Raw genomic sequence first — 7,963 nt, 5'->3', positions numbered from 1 at the left:
TAAATCAAGAACAGACAAACAATGTAAATAGACCTATAACCCCTAATAAAATAGAAGCAGACATCAAAAGTCTCCCAACCAAAAACAGCCCAGGGCCAGATGGTTTCAGTGCAGAATTCTACCGGAAATTCAAAGAATAGCTGATACTAGTTCTCAAAGTATTCCACACAATAGAAGCAGAAGGATCATTGCCAAACTCTTTTTACAAGGCTACAATTACCTTGGTACCCAAGCCACACGAGGATATAACTAAGATAGAGAACAACCGACCAATATCCCTCATGAACATTGATGCAAAAATACCAAAATACTGGCAAACCAAATTCAAGAACACATCAGAAAAATCATCCACCATGATCAAGTAGGCTTTATCCCAGGGATGCAGGGATGGTTCAACATATGAAAATCCATCAATGTAATCCAACATATAAATGAACTGAAAAAGAAAAACCACATGATCATCTCACTAAACGCTGAAAAGGCCTTTGACAAAATCCAACACCCCTTCATGATAAAGGTCTTGGAGAGATAAGGGATAACAGGAACATACCTAAACATAATAAAGGCAATATACAGCAAGCTGACAGCCAACATCAAACTAAGTGGAGAGAAACTCAACACGATTCCTCTAAAATCAGGAACAAGACAAGGCCGTCCACTCTCTCCATACCTCTTCAATATTGTACTCGAAGTTCTGACTAGAGCAATAAGACAACAAAAGGAGATCAAGGGGATACGAATTTGTTGTAATAATGGCCAGTGCTACAACACTTTTCACGGGTTCAGGCAAGGGAATCTGAGGATTAAATAAAGACAAGACAGCTGGTCATTCTTGCAAGGAGAATGCCATTTATTTCAAAGGGGAGAAGATTTATATACCTATAGCAGCCACAGTAGAAATTTACTCAGGTCAAGGTTCTCGCCCCCAAGCCCTCAGCAATGGGTGGATAATTTGCCTTATTGCATACAGGCCTAGTCATAAGGAGGGAACGAGGAAGTAACACCTAGTCATGAGACAGTCAATGGACCCTAAGGGCACTGTGGGTCACCGTTAGTTAAGAGAAGAATAGCAGACTCCAAAGGGATCCCCAACACAAATTGGAAAAGAAATCAAACTTTCACTATTTCAGATGATATGATAGTTTACATACATGATTACAGTACCCTAAGAATTCTACCAAGGAATTCTGAAAGGTTCAGGTTTTAATACGGATCAGCTCTACCTCTTTAAGAGACAGACCCCGCCCCCTAACAACAGTCAGGGCATGTACAGGAAAATGTGCTACATCACCACATCACCTGCCACGCATTACGGCCTGCATGAGGACTCTGGGCACGCATGGAACCTCAGAGCACATGCGGAGTCTTCCCTTTAAAAGTTCCAACTTCCCTGCTTTGCCCTCTCTCTGTTTGCTCCTGCTTCTCTTCTCTCTCTCTCTATGGCGACCGGTCATGGCGGTCAGCTATTAATTCTGTTTCTCTTCTCTCTTAGACTCTCTACTCTGCCGGGCCTATAATAAACTGGTTAATATGTCTCATCTTGCACTTCCTCTTTTTCTTTATATCTAATTTAAACAAAAATATAACAAATTCCTACAGCTTCAACAAAGTGGCAAGATACAAGATTAACTGAAAAAAAATCAGTAGCCCTACTATATACAGATGATAAATGGGCTGAGAAAGAAATCAGAGAAACATCACCCCTTACAATTGCCACAAACAACATAAAATACCTTGGGGTAATGCAAACCAAACAAGTGAAAGACCTGCATAACAAGAACTTTGAGTCTTTAAAGAAATTAAAGAAGATACCAGAAAATGGAAAGATTCCCCATGCTCTAGGATAGATAGGATCAACATAGTAAAAATGGCAGTCTTGCCAAAAGCAATCTACAGATTCAATGCAATCTCCATCAAAATCCCAACACAATTCTTCACAGACCTTGAAAGAACAATACTCAACTTTATATGGAAAAACAAAAGACCCAGGATATCCAAAACAACACTGTTCAATAAAGGAACTTCCGGAGGCATCACCATCCCTGACTTCAAGCTCTATTATAGAACTATAGTCTTGAAAACAGCTTGATATTGGCACAAAAATAAACATGTAGACCAATGGAATTGAATTGAACTGATATTACCCCACACACCTACGAACACCTGATTTTTGACACAGAAACTAAAATTATACAATGGAATAAAGAAAGCATCTTCAACAAATGGTGCTGGCATAACTGGATGCTGGCATGTAGAAGACTGTAGATAGACACATATCTATTGCCATGCACAAAACTTAAGTCCAAATGGATCAAAGACCTCAACATAAATCCAGCCACACTGAACCTCTTAGAAGAGAAAGTAGGAGGTACCCTCGAACAAATTGGTACAGGAGACTGCTTCCTCAACATAACACCAGTAGCACAGACACTGAGATTGACAATTAATAAATTGGACCACCTAAAACTAATAAGCTTCTGTAAGGCAAAGGACACAATCAACAAGACAAAACATCATCCCACAGACTGGGAAAGATATTCACCAACCCCATATCTGACAGAGGGCTGATTTCCAAAATATACAAAGAACTCAAGAAGCTAGTCTCCAAAACACCAACTAATCCAATTAAAAAATGGGGTACAGAACTGAATAGACAGTTCTCAACAGAGGAATCTGAAATGGCTGAAAGACACATAAGAAAGTGTTCAGCATCCTTAGCCATCAGGGAAATGCAAATCAGGGAAATGCAAAACTCTGAGATACCATCTTGCTCCTGTCAGAATGACTAAAATAAAAAACACCAATGACAGTTTATGCTGGAGAGGATGTGGAGAAAGGAGAACACTCCTCCACTGCTGGTGGGAGTGCCAACTTGTACAACCACTTTGGAAATCAGTATGCCAATTCCTCAGGAAAATGGGAATCAGTCTACCACAAGATCCAGCAATTCTACTCTTAAAAGATGCACATTCATACAACAAGGACATCTGTTCAATGATGTTCATAGCAGGATTATTTGTAATAGCCAGAACCTGGAAACAACCCAGATGCCCCTCAACTGAAGAATGATAGAAAAAAATGTGGTACATTTACACAATGGAGTACTACTCAGTGGGGAAAAAAACAATGGAATCTTGAAATTCACAGGCCAATGAATGGAACTAGAAGAAACCATCCTGATCGAGGTAACCCAGTCACAAAAAGATAAACATGGTTTCTAATCACTCATATATGGATTTTAGACATAAAGGATTACCAGCCTACAATCCACACCTCCAGAGAAACTAGGAAACAAGGACAGAGGCATACATGGTCACCCAGAAAAGGAGAAAGGGACAAGATCTCCTGAGCTAATTGAGAGCATGGCGGGGGAGGGGAGAGGGAGTTAGGAGAAAGAGAAGGGGAGAAGAGGAGGGGAGAGGAGGACATGAGGGAGCAGAAATAGAGTCAGGGGAAGAATAGAGGAGAGCAAGGAAAGAGATACCATAATAGAGGGAGCTATTATAGGTTTAAAGAGAAATCTGGCACTGGGGAAATGTCCAGAGATCTACAAGGATGACTCCACCTAACAATCTAAGCAATAGTCGAGAGGCTACCTTAAAAGTCCTTCTCCAATAATGAGATTGATGACTACCTTATATGCCATCCTAGAGCCTTCATCCAGTGGCTGATAGAAGTAGAAGCAGACACCCAGAGGTAAACACTGAGCCAAACTCCTGGAATCCAGTTGCAAAGAGGGAGGAGTGATGAGCAAAGGGGTCAAGACCAGGCTGGAGAAACCCACAGAAACAGCTGACCTAAACAAGGGGTTGCTCATGGACCCCAGACTGATAGCTGGGAAACCAGCATAGGACTGATCCAGACCCCTGAACATGGATGTCAGTTTGGAGGTCTGGACAATCTATGGGGCCTCTGGTAGTGGATCAGTATTTATCCCTAATACACAAATGGACTTTGGGAGCCCACTCCACATAGAGGGATACTCTCTCAGCCTAGACACACGGGGGAGGGTCTAGGCCCTGCTCCAAATGATGAGACAAATTTTAAAGATCCCCCGTGGAATGCCTCACCCTCCCTGGGGCGCAGAAAAGAGATGAGATAGGGTGTCTGTGGGGAGCAGGGGAGGAGAGGAGGGAGAGGGAACCTGGATTGACATGTAAAACAAGCTTGTTTCTAATTTAAATTTTAAAAAAGTAAAAAAATATAGCATTATGGGGTGACCTGGGCTTCTGTGAACCATGGATGTCAGCTGGGACCGTAGCACTAGCATGTCTATATGAAGGAAGAGGAAGGTTTTATGAAGATGAGTCCACTGAATAAGGGGGAAAGGGGGGACCATAAATTTGGTATAACAGTTGTATGCCTTCCCAAGGTTCCTGATAGTTATGTGGAGATGTTAGGTAGTTGTAGGGGACAGTGTAAGTCACACCTGCTAGAAGCTGGCTACAGGTGTACCTAACCATGCTCTAACAGGCGTGGTCAAGGTGAGGTCAGGATGACTTGAGATAGGGTTTAAAGGGACAGACAAGGCACATGGGGGCCCCTTCTCTCTGGCCTCCCTGCCTTGCTGCCCCTGGCATGCTCTGGCTTGCATTTGGCTGACGTTTATCTAACAAAGGATATCTTAATATCACAGGTTACAAAGTTCCTTCATTAGGTAGTGGGGGAGCAGTTTCTCTAATAGCATTTATCACTATGGCTTTATTTACAGTAATGGAATTCTCAATGTTTTAAGATAAATGGATCCTGGGTGGTGGTGGCTCACACCTTTAATCCCAGCACTTGGGAGGCAGAGGTAGGAGGACCTCTTTGAGTTAGAGACCAGCCTGGTCTACAAGAGCTATTTCCAGGGCAGGCTCCAAAACTACCTAGGAAACCCTGTCTCAAAACAAAAACAAAAACAAAAACAAAAACAAAAACAAAAACAAAAACAAAAACATGTGGATGAAGTATGAGTATATAGTTGACACGGATTTTTCTAGCAAGTTGAGGATCAACATAGTCGTTACCGTTGCCCTGAGGTGACAGTACATTGGAGCAGATGTGCTGGGTTAGCAGAGACCATGGTTGCATCTGCAGACGATTTAGCAGCAGTGTTTGACATTTCACCACAGCAGAGAGAGTGGCAGGCAGAGGGTGCTGTAGTTGATTCAGAGTAGGCTGCAAGAAGAGCATTCCCTTCAAGATGTGATACTCAAAAGTGCTTTTAAAACAGCACTGCCACCGAGGGAAGATGATTCATCCCCGACTGCAGATACATGCAGAATCCACGGTCATCTTTATGTCAATAAAGTAGCAGGGAATTTTCACATAATGATAGACAGGATAATTCCACATCCTCAAGGGCAGGCACATTTGGTAGCATTTGTCAACCATGATTCTCAAAACTTTTTTTCATGGAATAGATCATTTGTCTTTTGGAGAACTTGTTCCAGGAATTATTAATCCTTTGGACAGAACTGAAAAGATTGCTGTCGATCACAACCAGATGTTCGGACATTTCGTTAACAGTTGTGCCAACACAGCTCCCTGTATAAAAGATTTCGGCAGATACCTATCAGTTCTCTGTGACAGAAAGGGGACACATCATTAACCATGCTGCAGGTAGCTACAGAGTCTCTGGAATATTCATAAAATATGATCCCAGGGGGTTGGAGAGATGGCTCCTAGGTTAAGAGCAGTGACTGCTCTTCCAGAGGTTCTGAGTTAAATTCCCAGCAACCACATGGTGGCTCACAACCATCCGTTATGAGATCTGGTGCCCTCTTCTGGTGTGCAGATATACATGGAAGCAGAATGTTGTATACATAATAAATAAATAAAATCTTTAAAACAAATATGATCTCAGGTCCCTCATGGTGACAGTCACTGAGGGACATGCCTTTCTGGCAGTTTTCCTTAAGACTCTGTGGTATTATGGGAGGAATCTTTTCAACAACAGGCATGTTACATGGAATTAGAAAAATTATAGTGGAAGTAATTTTCTGTCATTTCAGACTTGGATCCTACAAGCCAGTCCGTTCTGTCCCCTTTGAAGATCGCCACACAATCACTTACCTCTGTTAGAAAATAATACACATTCACAACTCCTGGGTGAAGAAAAGCTTTTTGTCTGAATCATAAAACCTTTTCTAATAATAAAATGTTGTGCAACATATTCAAAGAAAAGAAAACATCAGGCCCCAGAAACATACTTATTTTTTAAAAAGGGGGGGAAAAAGCCAAGGAAAAAACCAAACCGAAGTCGTCCCATGTATGTTGTGTCTATCACAAATGTCTTAGAAGAAATTATGCAACTAACTGGAATGTCAGCCCAGCCAGAGTGGCTCTTGAGGACAGACTCTGTTGCTCTCCCAGCAAGCAGAGAGCATGGAGAACAGAGCCTATAGGATGGAAGTGAAACCATCGTCGTAAAGGGAAGGGCATTGATAAATGCAAATGCGTGCATCCTTTTGTTTTTAAAAGATGTCAGAAGCAAATGTGGGAAACTAGACTTTCAAGTTGTAATCAGCCCATGTGATTAATAAAGGGAACAAGGACTGACCCTGTATTACAGCGGTTGTAATGTGAAACTCTATTGACAAGACCATGTTGTCCAGACCCGGGTTCTGATGAAGGTGACTGTTTTCCTTTGCACTCCAGTTCCTGACTTTTCTTTTTACAGTCGAAGGTGAAGTTTCCCAAGGGCAGGTGTGAGTGCTACGATATATATCCGGTATCACTCACAGCTTGTATATAGGAAACTGCAGGGAGAAGAAAGAACAGTTTAGAAAGATAAAGGTTACCGGTGTCTGAAATGTTGAGTGGAAAGTAGAGACACGTGTGCTTGTGAAGAAAATGGAACAGCTAATAGACGTGCAAGATAGTGTTCCCTACAAGACAGTGTCAGGTCTGAAGCAATGTAGGCACAACTGTAAGACTGGACCAGGAACAAAGTGCTGCCCCTCAGGGCTTTGGGCAGAATTGACGAGGTTAAAATAACTTGAGGAAGTCCTGTAGGGTGCTGTTAAAAACGTCCGAATTTGCGTGCCAGCCTTTTTCCTCTTGTGATTCTTCAGGGTAAAAGCAGAGCATCAGTTCATCCCTAGAGTGAGGAGAAGCCTGGGTGGGTTTCAGCCCCTATCAGACACAAGACGCTCACTGGTTGCATTAACAACTGGGAGTTAGAGTGTGGCTTCTCACAAATTAGTGTTTCAAGTGAATTTTTAAAAATAACTTATTTACCTTTATTTAATGTGCATTGGTATTTTGACTGCATATAAGTCTTGGCTCCCGACATGTGTGGATGCTGGGTCGGCTGGAACTGCATTTACAGACAGCTGTGAGCTGCCATGTAGGTGCTGGGAATTGAACTCCAGTCCTCTGGAAGAGCAGTCAGTGCTCTTAACCACTGAGCCATCTCTCCAGCCCCCTCAAGTGAATGTTTTAAAGAGTAGAATAAATGCTTTCTTGAAGGAGGGTAGGCAACCAGGGAGGGCAGAGATGGCAACAAAGCACTCAGCGGTAAAGAGCATGAAAAATGGCATTTCATAGAAAATAAAATTTTGGCGGGGCATTGGTGGTGCACACCTTTAATCCCAGCACTCGGGAGGCAGAGACAGGTGGATCTCTGTGAGTTCCAGGCCAGCCTGGTCTCCAGAGTGAGTGCCAGGACAGGCTCCAAAGCTACACAGAGAAACCCTGTCTTGAAAAAAAAGAAAAAAAAAAGAAAAAGAAAATACAAATTTTGGTTAAAATACGCAATATTAAGAGTTAAGAAGTTAACTGACTAATAATATAATAATGTTTTAAATTTTAAGAATGAATACAGGAAATTTCAAATAATGAATGAGTCTTCTCTGAAAAAAAATAGCAGTATCCACAAAATATAAAAATTACCAACTACAAATGATCTCTGTAAGTTCAAAACCAGTCTGGGTCTACATAGCCAGTTCCAGGACAGTCAGACCTAGACAGTGAGTCC

The 7,963-nt window shown here is 42.0% G+C and overlaps 1 pseudogene; it reads left to right on the top strand.

The window, feature by feature from the left end:
* The first annotated feature begins 1,452 nt into the window (after positions 1-1,452).
* Positions 1,453-6,116, top strand: LOC100774169 (annotated as a pseudogene).
* Positions 6,117-7,963: the final 1,847 nt, after the last annotated feature.

This window comes from Cricetulus griseus, assembly GCF_003668045.3.
Source record: "Cricetulus griseus strain 17A/GY chromosome 1 unlocalized genomic scaffold, alternate assembly CriGri-PICRH-1.0 chr1_1, whole genome shotgun sequence".
NCBI classification, from domain to species: domain Eukaryota; kingdom Metazoa; phylum Chordata; class Mammalia; order Rodentia; family Cricetidae; genus Cricetulus; species Cricetulus griseus.
Note: the sequence above shows the minus strand (reverse complement) of the source record. Positions and strands in the feature narration are given on the sequence as shown.